The sequence below is a fragment of the Coregonus lavaretus genome (assembly GCF_964263955.1).
Source record: "Coregonus lavaretus genome assembly, contig: HAP1_SCAFFOLD_1064, whole genome shotgun sequence".
In the NCBI taxonomy this organism is placed as follows: Eukaryota; Metazoa; Chordata; class Actinopteri; order Salmoniformes; family Salmonidae; genus Coregonus; species Coregonus lavaretus.
Window position 1 is genome coordinate 69,205 of NW_028159305.1, and position 12,946 is coordinate 82,150.

The window sequence follows — 12,946 nt, forward strand, 5'->3', positions numbered from 1 at the left end:
CTGGTTTTGCTATACATTCAAAACAGCAGTATAATGTGAAATTTTTTGTGGGCATTTAAAAATGACAGAAAATCTTTTCCAAAATGGTCTCAAATGAGCTGTACTCTCAGGCCCATGGGAGAAAGGGTTTTACTAGGCAGGGAGTGTAGAACAAGATGCATGGAGCTCCAGAGGTCACAAGGTCAATGTGGGCCTGCATGGATGTCAGCAGGGCATGAGGGAGAAGGCCCAAGTGAATAGGTGTGTCTGTGTGAGTGTGTGTGTGAGTGATGTATGTTGTTAAGCTATGGAATTAATTGTACAGCATTGGATTGGTGTTGGCATGGGGTAGAGGGAGTTTACATATACCAGTAATTTCCTTTTAAATCCATGAAGGGAAGTGGACAAGTTCACACTTAGAAAGGAGATAATAGTTCCAATTGAGAAAACATATCATTGGTTCTGAATGCCAACCAATACACATCAGAAACATACATCATGATTAATGTGATAGAACCTGCTCTTACCATGAGAAACAGATTCCCCAATCTTCTCCTCCTCTTCTTCATCTTTAATGTTGACATTCAGCTCCAATGTAGGGAATGTCCTCTTGGTGTAACGGTCAAGCTGTTGCTTTCTCCCGCGGTAGACCTGGTTCATATCCCGTCGGTTACATTAAGCAGTCTATTCTCTGAAAATAGTCCAGACAGCATGTACCCAACAGTGAGGTCAGTGGGATTGGAGAGAGTCCCCTCTCCCTCTCCCTGTCTCTCTCTCTGTCTCTCTCTCTCTGACTGGAGTAGAGAAGTGAAATGGTGTGTCTCCTTTGGTCAACAATACTCACCTTGAGACACTCCACAGCCTGTTGGAGCTCCTTCAGCTCCTTCTCTCTCTCCTGGAATCTCTGCTGGACTTTCTGCTGACTCATCCCCAGCTGCATCTGTGGAGAATCACTCTTCAATGAGCTATCAAGCTTTATTTGTCCAGTAGATCAATAGTATAGTAATGTGACATAGGGCCCATAGAGAGGAAAGTCTAAAATCTTGAGGAAGTCCCTTTACCATATGACATTTTCTATGTTGCTATGTTAATGATTATAGTGTTTATGGTAGGTGAGGGTCACCTGGTATATTTTTGGCAGCTGGGTAAACACCTCCCGAGTATCATTTCTTACTCGGCAGGATCCGTCCACGTTTTCGGAGGGCTCCTGGCAAGCGGGGAGTCGCCGACCCGCGTTCAATGTGCCGGTCCGCTTAGCGAGTGCGTCCCGCACGCCCCCATGTCTTCTTTTTTTTCATTTTCATATTTTTGAAAAAATACTTTTTTATATTTCTTTTTCTGCTTCAAAGTAGATTAAGTGAAGCTTCACCTCCATTCAGGCAGTTATCACACCCCCCCACCCGGATTCGACCCCACTGGTCATTTAAAGACGTGTTTGGCTACGGGCACGTGGTAAGTTATGCGTTCACCTGGTAGTCGTCTTTTTTTTCATTTTCATATTTATGAAAAAATATATATATATATTTTTTTGGTAGTCATTTAGCAGACACTCTTATCCAGAGCGACTTACAGTTAGTGATGCATATTTTCTTCATATTTTTTATTTTTTTTATATATTTTTTTCTAGCGTCATAAAAAAACAAACGGATAAAAACCTGGTTTTCTAATATGTACGGGTTCATGAGGGTTGCCTAATCACACATGTGACATTTTGGAAGGATGTGACCTTTTTAACCCTTCGAAACAGCACCTATGACCACAATGTAAGGCACTTCCGGTTGTCACAGGAAGCTGTAATTAAACACATATCCTCATTGGGACAAGCTCTTACAGAATCCTGAGTTTCAGGTCAATCCGTGAAAAACTAAACTTTTTACAGAGGGTTGAATGTAGCGTTTTTCACTATCTGCTGGTGGATACATCTAAACCATGTTTAGGGTCAATCTTCCCACTTCCGGTTGCTCCAGGAAGCTTAAACTCAACACAGGTAATCCTTATAGTGGCCTGATGGGTTGACAAAGAAGACAGTTTGATATGGCAATATAAACCCACATAGGCATCAAGTTGAAGTTAGGGCAGCAGGCAATGTATTTCTATATCCCCTGTGGAGGCTGGCCACTCTCTCCCCCCTTTCTCCTAGCCTGCTGCACCTCATATGACATTTTGGAAGGATTTACCCTATTTGAAAAAAGTTGAAAGGCAACGTGGATCTACTGTGGTGTAGTTCTTCCCAGCATTGCAACCAAATCAGATTTGTATTACATATTGCCTGGAGTGATTTAAAAAGGAAAGAAAGCTCTAATCTTTACCCAAATGGTCTCAAATTATAGGCCTGATCACCCTGGACCAATGCCTGTTGGTAATTTCAGTAGAACCAAGCAACTCAAGTAGCTATTCAACCTCAAAACTACCTGGTTTTGCTATACATTCAAAACAGCAGTATAATGTGAAATTTTTTGTGGGCATTTAAAAATGACAGAAAATCTTTTCCAAAATGGTCTCAAATGAGCTGTACTCTCAGGCCCATGGGAGAAAGGGTTTTACTAGGCAGGGAGTGTAGAACAAGATGCATGGAGCTCCAGAGGTCACAAGGTCAATGTGGGCCTGCATGGATGTCAGCAGGGCATGAGGGAGAAGGCCCAAGTGAATAGGTGTGTCTGTGTGAGTGTGTGTGTGAGTGATGTATGTTGTTAAGCTATGGAATTAATTGTACAGCATTGGATTGGTGTTGGCATGGGGTAGAGGGAGTTTACATATACCAGTAATTTCCTTTTAAATCCATGAAGGGAAGTGGACAAGTTCACACTTAGAAAGGAGATAATAGTTCCAATTGAGAAAACATATCAATGGTTCTGAATGCCAACCAATACACATCAGAAACATACATCATGATTAATGTGATAGAACCTGCTCTTACCATGAGAAACAGATTCCCCAATCTTCTCCTCCTCTTCTTCATCTTTAATGTTGACATTCAGCTCCAATGTAGGGAATGTCCTCTTGGTGTAACGGTCAAGCTGTTGCTTTCTCCCGCGGTAGACCTGGTTCATATCCCGTCGGTTACATTAAGCAGTCTATTCTCTGAAAATAGTCCAGACAGCATGTACCCAACAGTGAGGTCAGTGGGATTGGAGAGAGTCCCCTCTCCCTCTCCCTGTCTCTCTCTCTGTCTCTCTCTCTCTGACTGGAGTAGAGAAGTGAAATGGTGTGTCTCCTTTGGTCAACAATACTCACCTTGAGACACTCCACAGCCTGTTGGAGCTCCTTCAGCTCCTTCTCTCTCTCCTGGAATCTCTGCTGGACTTTCTGCTGACTCATCCCCAGCTGCATCTGTGGAGAATCACTCTTCAATGAGCTATCAAGCTTTATTTGTCCAGTAGATCAATAGTATAGTAATGTGACATAGGGCCCATAGAGAGGAAAGTCTAAAATCTTGAGGAAGTCCCTTTACCATATGACATTTTCTATGTTGCTATGTTAATGATTATAGTGTTTATGGTAGGTGAGGGTCACCTGGTATATTCGGCAGCTGGGTAAACACCTCCCGAGTATCATTTCTTACTCGGCAGGATCCGTCCACGTTTTCGGAGGGCTCCTGGCAAGCGGGGAGTCGCCGACCCGCGTTCAATGTGCCGGTCCGCTTAGCGAGTGCGTCCCGCACGCCCCCATGTCTTCTTTTTTTTCATTTTCATATTTTTGAAAAAATAATTTTTCATATTTTTTTTTCTGCTTCAAAGTAGATTAAGTGAAGCTTCACCTCCATTCAGGCAGTTATCACACCCCCCCACCCGGATTCGACCCCACTGGTCATTTAAAGACGTGTTTGGCTATGGGCACGTGGTAAGTTATGCGTTCACCTGGTAGTCGTCTTTTTTTTCATTTTCATATTTATGAAAAAATATATATATATATATATTTTTGGTAGTCATTTAGCAGACACTCTTATCCAGAGCGACTTACAGTTAGTGATGCATATTTTCTTCATATTTTTTATTTTTTAAATATATTTTTTTCTAGCTTCATAAAAAAACGAACCGATAAAAACCTGGTTTTCTAATATGTACGGGTTCATGAGGGTTGCCTAATCACACATGTGACATTTTGGAAGGATGTGACCTTTTTAACCCTTCGAAACAGCACCTATGACCACAATGTAAGGCACTTCCGGTTGTCACAGGAAGCTGTAATTAAACACATATCCTCATTGGGACAAGCTCTTACAGAATCCTGAGTTTCAGGTCAATCCGTGAAAAACTAAACTTTTTACAGAGGGTTGAATGTAGCGTTTTTCACTATCTGCTGGTGGATACATCTAAACCATGTTTAGGGTCAATCTTCCCACTTCCGGTTGCTCCAGGAAGCTTAAACTCAACACAGGTAATCCTTATAGTGGCCTGATGGGTTGACAAAGAAGACAGTTTGATATGGCAATATAAACCCACATAGGCATCAAGTTGAAGTTAGGGCAGCAGGCAATGTATTTCTATATCCCCTGTGGAGGCTGGCCACTCTCTCCCCCCTTTCTCCTAGCCTGCTGCACCTCATATGACATTTTGGAAGGATTTACCCTATTTGAAAAAAGTTGAAAGGCAACGTGGATCTACTGTGGTGTAGTTCTTCCCAGCATTGCAACCAAATCAGATTTGTATTACATATTGCCTGGAGTGATTTAAAAAGGAAAGAAAGCTCTAATCTTTACCCAAATGGTCTCAAATTATAGGCCTGATCACCCTGGACCAATGCCTGTTGGTAATTTCAGTAGAACCAAGCAACTCAAGTAGCTATTCAACCTCAAAACTACCTGGTTTTGCTATACATTCAAAACAGCAGTATAATGTGAAATTTTTTGTGGGCATTTAAAAATGACAGAAAATCTTTTCCAAAATGGTCTCAAATGAGCTGTACTCTCAGGCCCATGGGAGAAAGGGTTTTACTAGGCAGGGAGTGTAGAACAAGATGCATGGAGCTCCAGAGGTCACAAGGTCAATGTGGGCCTGCATGGATGTCAGCAGGGCATGAGGGAGAAGGCCCAAGTGAATAGGTGTGTCTGTGTGAGTGTGTGTGTGAGTGATGTATGTTGTTAAGCTATGGAATTAATTGTACAGCGTTGGATTGGTGTTGGCATGGGGTAGAGGGAGTTTACATATACCAGTAATTTCCTTTTAAATCCATGAAGGGAAGTGGACAAGTTCACACTTAGAAAGGAGATAATAGTTCCAATTGAGAAAACATATCAATGGTTCTGAATGCCAACCAATACACATCAGAAACATACATCATGATTAATGTGATAGAACCTGCTCTTACCATGAGAAACAGATTCCCCAATCTTCTCCTCCTCTTCTTCATCTTTAATGTTGACATTCAGCTCCAATGTAGGGAATGTCCTCTTGGTGTAACGGTCAAGCTGTTGCTTTCTCCCGCGGTAGACCTGGTTCATATCCCGTCGGTTACATTAAGCAGTCTATTCTCTGAAAATAGTCCAGACAGCATGTACCCAACAGTGAGGTCAGTGGGATTGGAGAGAGTCCCCTCTCCCTCTCCCTGTCTCTCTCTCTGTCTCTCTCTCTCTGACTGGAGTAGAGAAGTGAAATGGTGTGTCTCCTTTGGTCAACAATACTCACCTTGAGACACTCCACAGCCTGTTGGAGCTCCTTCAGCTCCTTCTCTCTCTCCTGGAATCTCTGCTGGACTTTCTGCTGACTCATCCCCAGCTGCATCTGTGGAGAATCACTCTTCAATGAGCTATCAAGCTTTATTTGTCCAGTAGATCAATAGTATAGTAATGTGACATAGGGCACATAGAGAGGAAAGTCTAAAATCTTGAGGAAGTCCCTTTACCATATGACATTTTCTATGTTGCTATGTTAATGATTATAGTGTTTATGGTAGGTGAGGGTCACCTGGTATATTCGGCAGCTGGGTAAACACCTCCCGAGTATCATTTCTTACTCGGCAGGATCCGTCCACGTTTTCGGAGGGCTCCTGGCAAGCGGGGAGTCGCCGACCCGCGTTCAATGTGCCGGTCCGCTTAGCGAGTGCGTCCCGCACGCCCCCATGTCTTCTTTTTTTTCATTTTCATATTTTTGAAAAAATAATTTTTCATATTTTTTTTTCTGCTTCAAAGTAGATTAAGTGAAGCTTCACCTCCATTCAGGCAGTTATCACACCCCCCCACCCGGATTCGACCCCACTGGTCATTTAAAGACGTGTTTGGCTATGGGCACGTGGTAAGTTATGCGTTCACCTGGTAGTCGTCTTTTTTTTCATTTTCATATTTATGAAAAAATATATATATATATATATTTTTGGTAGTCATTTAGCAGACACTCTTATCCAGAGCGACTTACAGTTAGTGATGCATATTTTCTTCATATTTTTTATTTTTTAAATATATTTTTTTCTACCTTCATAAAAAAACGAACGGATAAAAACCTGGTTTTCTAATATGTACGGGTTCATGAGGGTTGCCTAATCACACATGTGACATTTTGGAAGGATGTGACCTTTTTAACCCTTCGAAACAGCACCTATGACCACAATGTAAGGCACTTCCGGTTGTCACAGGAAGCTGTAATTAAACACATATCCTCATTGGGACAAGCTCTTACAGAATCCTGAGTTTCAGGTCAATCCGTGAAAAACTAAACTTATTACAGAGGGTTCAATGTAGCGTTTTTCACTATCTGCTGGTGGATACATCTAAACCATGTTTAGGGTCAATCTTCCCACTTCCGGTTGCTCCAGGAAGCTTAAACTCAACACAGGTAATCCTTATAGTGGCCTGATGGGTTGACAAAGAAGACAGTTTGATATGGCAATATAAACCCACATAGGCATCAAATTGAAGTTAGGGCAGCAGGCAATGTATTTCTATATCCCCTGTGGAGGCTGGCCACTCTCTCCCCCCTTTCTCCTAGCCTGCTGCACCTCATATGACATTTTGGAAGGATTTACCCTATTTGAAAAAAGTTGAAAGGCAACGTGGATCTACTGTGGTGTAGTTCTTCCCAGCATTGCAACCAAATCAGATTTGTATTACATATTGCCTGGAGTGATTTAAAAAGGAAAGAAAGCTCTAATCTTTACCCAAATGGTCTCAAATTATAGGCCTGATCACCCTGGACCAATGCCTGTTGGTAATTTCAGTAGAACCAAGCAACTCAAGTAGCTATTCAACCTCAAAACTACCTGATTTTGCTATACATTCAAAACAGCAGTATAATGTGAAATTTTTTGTGGGCATTTAAAAATGACAGAAAATCTTTTCCAAAATGGTCTCAAATGAGCTGTACTCTCAGGCCCATGGGAGAAAGGGTTTTACTAGGCAGGGAGTGTAGAACAAGATGCATGGAGCTCCAGAGGTCACAAGGTCAATGTGGGCCTGCATGGATGTCAGCAGGGCATGAGGGAGAAGGCCCAAGTGAATAGGTGTGTCTGTGTGAGTGTGTGTGTGAGTGATGTATGTTGTTAAGCTATGGAATTAATTGTACAGCATTGGATTGGTGTTGGCATGGGGTAGAGGGAGTTTACATATACCAGTAATTTCCTTTTAAATCCATGAAGGGAAGTGGACAAGTTCACACTTAGAAAGGAGATAATAGTTCCAATTGAGAAAACATATCAATGGTTCTGAATGCCAACCAATACACATCAGAAACATACATCATGATTAATGTGATAGAACCTGCTCTTACCATGAGAAACAGATTCCCCAATCTTCTCCTCCTCTTCTTCATCTTTAATGTTGACATTCAGCTCCAATGTAGGGAATGTCCTCTTGGTGTAACGGTCAAGCTGTTGCTTTCTCCCGCGGTAGACCCGGTTCATATCCCGTCGGTTACATTAAGCAGTCTATTCTCTGAAAATAGTCCAGACAGCATGTACCCAACAGTGAGGTCATTGGGATTGGAGAGAGTCCCCTCTCCCTCTCCCTGTCTCTCTCTCTGTCTCTCTCTCTCTGACTGGAGTAGAGAAGTGAAATGGTGTGTCTCCTTTGGTCAACAATACTCACCTTGAGACACTCCACAGCCTGTTGGAGCTCCTTCAGCTCCTTCTCTCTCTCCTGGAATCTCTGCTGGACTTTCTGCTGACTCATCCCCAGCTGCATCTGTGGAGAATCACTCTTCAATGAGCTATCAAGCTTTATTTGTCCAGTAGATCAATAGTATAGTAATGTGACATAGGGCCCATAGAGAGGAAAGTCTAAAATCTTGAGGAAGTCCCTTTACCATATGACATTTTCTATGTTGCTATGTTAATGATTATAGTGTTTATGGTAGGTGAGGGTCACCTGGTATATTCGGCAGCTGGGTAAACACCTCCCGAGTATCATTTCTTACTCGGCAGGATCCGTCCACGTTTTCGGAGGGCTCCTGGCAAGCGGGGAGTCGCCGACCCGCGTTCAATGTGCCGGTCCGCTTAGCGAGTGCGTCCCGCACGCCCCCATGTCTTCTTTTTTTTCATTTTCATATTTTTGAAAAAATAATTTTTCATATTTTTTTTTCTGCTTCAAAGTAGATTAAGTGAAGCTTCACCTCCATTCAGGCAGTTATCACACCCCCCCACCCGGATTCGACCCCACTGGTCATTTAAAGACGTGTTTGGCTACGGGCACGTGGTAAGTTATGCGTTCACCTGGTAGTCGTCTTTTTTTTCATTTTCATATTTATGAAAAAATATATATATATATATTTTTTTGGTAGTCATTTAGCAGACACTCTTATCCAGAGCGACTTACAGTTAGTGATGCATATTTTCTTCATATTTTTTATTTTTTAAATATATTTTTTTCTAGCTTCATAAAAAAACGAACAGATAAAAACCTGGTTTTCTAATATGTACGGGTTCATGAGGGTTGCCTAATCACACATGTGACATTTTGGAAGGATGTGACCTTTTTAACCCTTCGAAACAGCACCTATGACCACAATGTAAGGCACTTCCGGTTGTCACAGGAAGCTGTAATTAAACACATATCCTCATTGGGACAAGCTCTTACAGAATCCTGAGTTTCAGGTCAATCCGTGAAAAACTAAACTTTTTACAGAGGGTTGAATGTAGCGTTTTTCACTATCTGCTGGTGGATACATCTAAACCATGTTTAGGGTCAATCTTCCCACTTCCGGTTGCTCCAGGAAGCTTAAACTCAACACAGGTAATCCTTATAGTGGCCTGATGGGTTGACAAAGAAGACAGTTTGATATGGCAATATAAACCCACATAGGCATCAAGTTGAAGTTAGGGCAGCAGGCAATGTATTTCTATATCCCCTGTGGAGGCTGGCCACTCTCTCCCCCCTTTCTCCTAGCCTGCTGCACCTCATATGACATTTTGGAAGGATTTACCCTATTTGAAAAAAGTTGAAAGGCAACGTGGATCTACTGTGGTGTAGTTCTTCCCAGCATTGCAACCAAATCAGATTTGTATTACATATTGCCTGGAGTGATTTAAAAAGGAAAGAAAGCTCTAATCTTTACCCAAATGGTCTCAAATTATAGGCCTGATCACCCTGGACCAATGCCTGTTGGTAATTTCAGTAGAACCAAGCAACTCAAGTAGCTATTCAACCTCAAAACTACCTGGTTTTGCTATACATTCAAAACAGCAGTATAATGTGAAATTTTTTGTGGGCATTTAAAAATGACAGAAAATCTTTTCCAAAATGGTCTCAAATGAGCTGTACTCTCAGGCCCATGGGAGAAAGGGTTTTACTAGGCAGGGAGTGTAGAACAAGATGCATGGAGCTCCAGAGGTCACAAGGTCAATGTGGGCCTGCATGGATGTCAGCAGGGCATGAGGGAGAAGGCCCAAGTGAATAGGTGTGTCTGTGTGAGTGTGTGTGTGAGTGATGTATGTTGTTAAGCTATGGAATTAATTGTACAGCATTGGATTGGTGTTGGCATGGGGTAGAGGGAGTTTACATATACCAGTAATTTCCTTTTAAATCCATGAAGGGAAGTGGACAAGTTCACACTTAGAAAGGAGATAATAGTTCCAATTGAGAAAACATATCAATGGTTCTGAATGCCAACCAATACACATCAGAAACATACATCATGATTAATGTGATAGAACCTGCTCTTACCATGAGAAACAGATTCCCCAATCTTCTCCTCCTCTTCTTCATCTTTAATGTTGACATTCAGCTCCAATGTAGGGAATGTCCTCTTGGTGTAACGGTCAAGCTGTTGCTTTCTCCCGCGGTAGACCTGGTTCATATCCCGTCGGTTACATTAAGCAGTCTATTCTCTGAAAATAGTCCAGACAGCATGTACCCAACAGTGAGGTCAGTGGGATTGGAGAGAGTCCCCTCTCCCTCTCCCTGTCTCTCTCTCTGTCTCTCTCTCTCTGACTGGAGTAGAGAAGTGAAATGGTGTGTCTCCTTTGGTCAACAATACTCACCTTGAGACACTCCACAGCCTGTTGGAGCTCCTTCAGCTCCTTCTCTCTCTCCTGGAATCTCTGCTGGACTTTCTGCTGACTCATCCCCAGCTGCATCTGTGGAGAATTACTCTTCAATGAGCTATCAAGCTTTATTTGTCCAGTAGATCAATAGTATAGTAATGTGACATAGGGCCCATAGAGAGGAAAGTCTAAAATCTTGAGGAAGTCCCTTTACCATATGACATTTTCTATGTTGCTATGTTAATGATTATAGTGTTTATGGTAGGTGAGGGTCACCTGGTATATTCGGCAGCTGGGTAAACACCTCCCGAGTATCATTTCTTACTCGGCAGGATCCGTCCACGTTTTCGGAGGGCTCCTGGCAAGCGGGGAGTCGCCGACCCGCGTTCAATGTGCCGGTCCGCTTAGCGAGTGCGTCCCGCACGCCCCCATGTCTTCTTTTTTTTCATTTTCATATTTTTGAAAAAATAATTTTTTTTAAAAAGTAGATTAAGTGAAGCTTCACCTCCATTCAGGCAGTTATCACACCCGCCCACCCAGATTCGACCCCACTGGTCATTTAAAGACGTGTTTGGCTACGGGCACGTGGTAAGTTATGCGTTCACCTGGTAGTCGTCTTTTTTTTCATTTTCATATTTATGAAAAAATATATATATATATATTTTTTTGGTAGTCATTTAGCAGACACTCTTATCCAGAGCGACTTACAGTTAGTGATGCATATTTTCTTCATATTTTTTATTTTTTAAATATATTTTTTTCTAGCTTCATAAAAAAACGAACGGATAAAAACCTGGTTTTCTAATATGTACGGGTTCATGAGGGTTGCCTAATCACACATGTGACATTTTGGAAGGATGTGACCTTTTTAACCCTTCGAAACAGCACCTATGACCACAATGTAAGGCACTTCCGGTTGTCACAGGAAGCTGTAATTAAACACATATCCTCATTGGGACAAGCTCTTACAGAATCCTGAGTTTCAGGTCAATCCGTGAAAAACTAAACTTTTTACAGAGGGTTGAATGTAGCGTTTTCACTATCTGCTGGTGGATACATCTTAACCATGTTTAGGGTCAATCTTCCCACTTCCGGTTGCTCCAGGAAGCTTAAACTCAACACAGGTAATCCTTATAGTGGCCTGATGGGTTGACAAAGAAGACAGTTTGATATGGCAATATAAACCCACATAGGCATCAAGTTGAAGTTAGGGCAGCAGGCAATGTATTTCTATATCCCCTGTGGAGGCTGGCCACTCTCTCCCCCTTTCTCCTAGCCTGCTGCAGTAATGACATTTTGGAAGGATTTAACCTATTTGAAAAAAGTTGAAAGGCAACGTGGATCTACTGTGGTGTAGTTCTTCCCAGCATTGCAACCAAATCAGATTTGTATTACATATTGCCTGGAGTGATTTAAAAAGGAAAGAAAGCTCTAATCTTTACCCAAATGGTCTCAAATTATAGGCCTGATCACCCTGGACCAATGCCTGTTGGTAATTTCAGTAGAACCAAGCAACTCAAGTAGCTATTCAACCTCAAAACTACCTGGTTTTGCTATACATTCAAAACAGCAGTATAATGTGAAATTTTTTGTGGGCATTTAAAAATGACAGAAAATCTTTTCCAAAATGGTCTCAAATGAGCTGTACTCTCAGGCCCATGGGAGAAAGGGTTTTACTAGGCAGGGAGTGTAGAACAAGATAAATGGAGCTCCAGAGGTCACAAGGTCAATGTGGGCCTGCATGGATGTCAGCAGGGCATGAGGGAGAAGGCCCAAGTGAATAGGTGTGTCTGTGTGAGTGTGTGTGTGAGTGATGTATGTTGTTAAGCTATGGAATTAATTGTACAGCATTGGATTGGTGTTGGCATGGGGTAGAGGGAGTTTACATATACCAGTCATTTCCTTTTAAATCCATGAAGGGAAGTGGACAAGTTCACACTTAGAAAGGAGATAATAGTTCCACACCTCATGTGTCCTGATAACTACAGGAATGGAACCATATTGAAGTTGGCTGCTTTCTATACGGTTTGATGGGAGAGAGAGAGAGAGAGACAGAGACAGAGACAGAGACAGAGACAGAGAGAGAGAGAGAGAGAGAGAGAGAGAGAGAGAGAGAGAGAGAGAGAGAGAGAGAGAGAGAGAGAGAGAGAGAGAGAGAAGAGAGAGAGAGAGAGAGAGAGAGAGGACATCAGGTAAAGTTCTGGAGATGAGGGAATATGTGTGCAGAAAGAAACCCTCCAGTATGGTTAACCCCAGTATGGACTATCAATACAAGTGACCATTTAGAATGTGACCCAGTTCAATGGGTCTTAACAGAACTGGGGGATGTCAGCCATGAAGTTGTCTAAACACAACTGGAATATAATTTATTTTTTGATTCATTGTTAATGGACTTTCCATTAGGAACACAGGGGGAAAACCTAACACAACAACACACATAACACACAACCAATAAAAACAAAGGGGGAGGAAACCACTAAAGTCATTACCATATTGTCATTTTCTAACGACAGGGAGAAAACATGTAAAATCTAGAAGACTACTTTAGATCTGGTCAGAA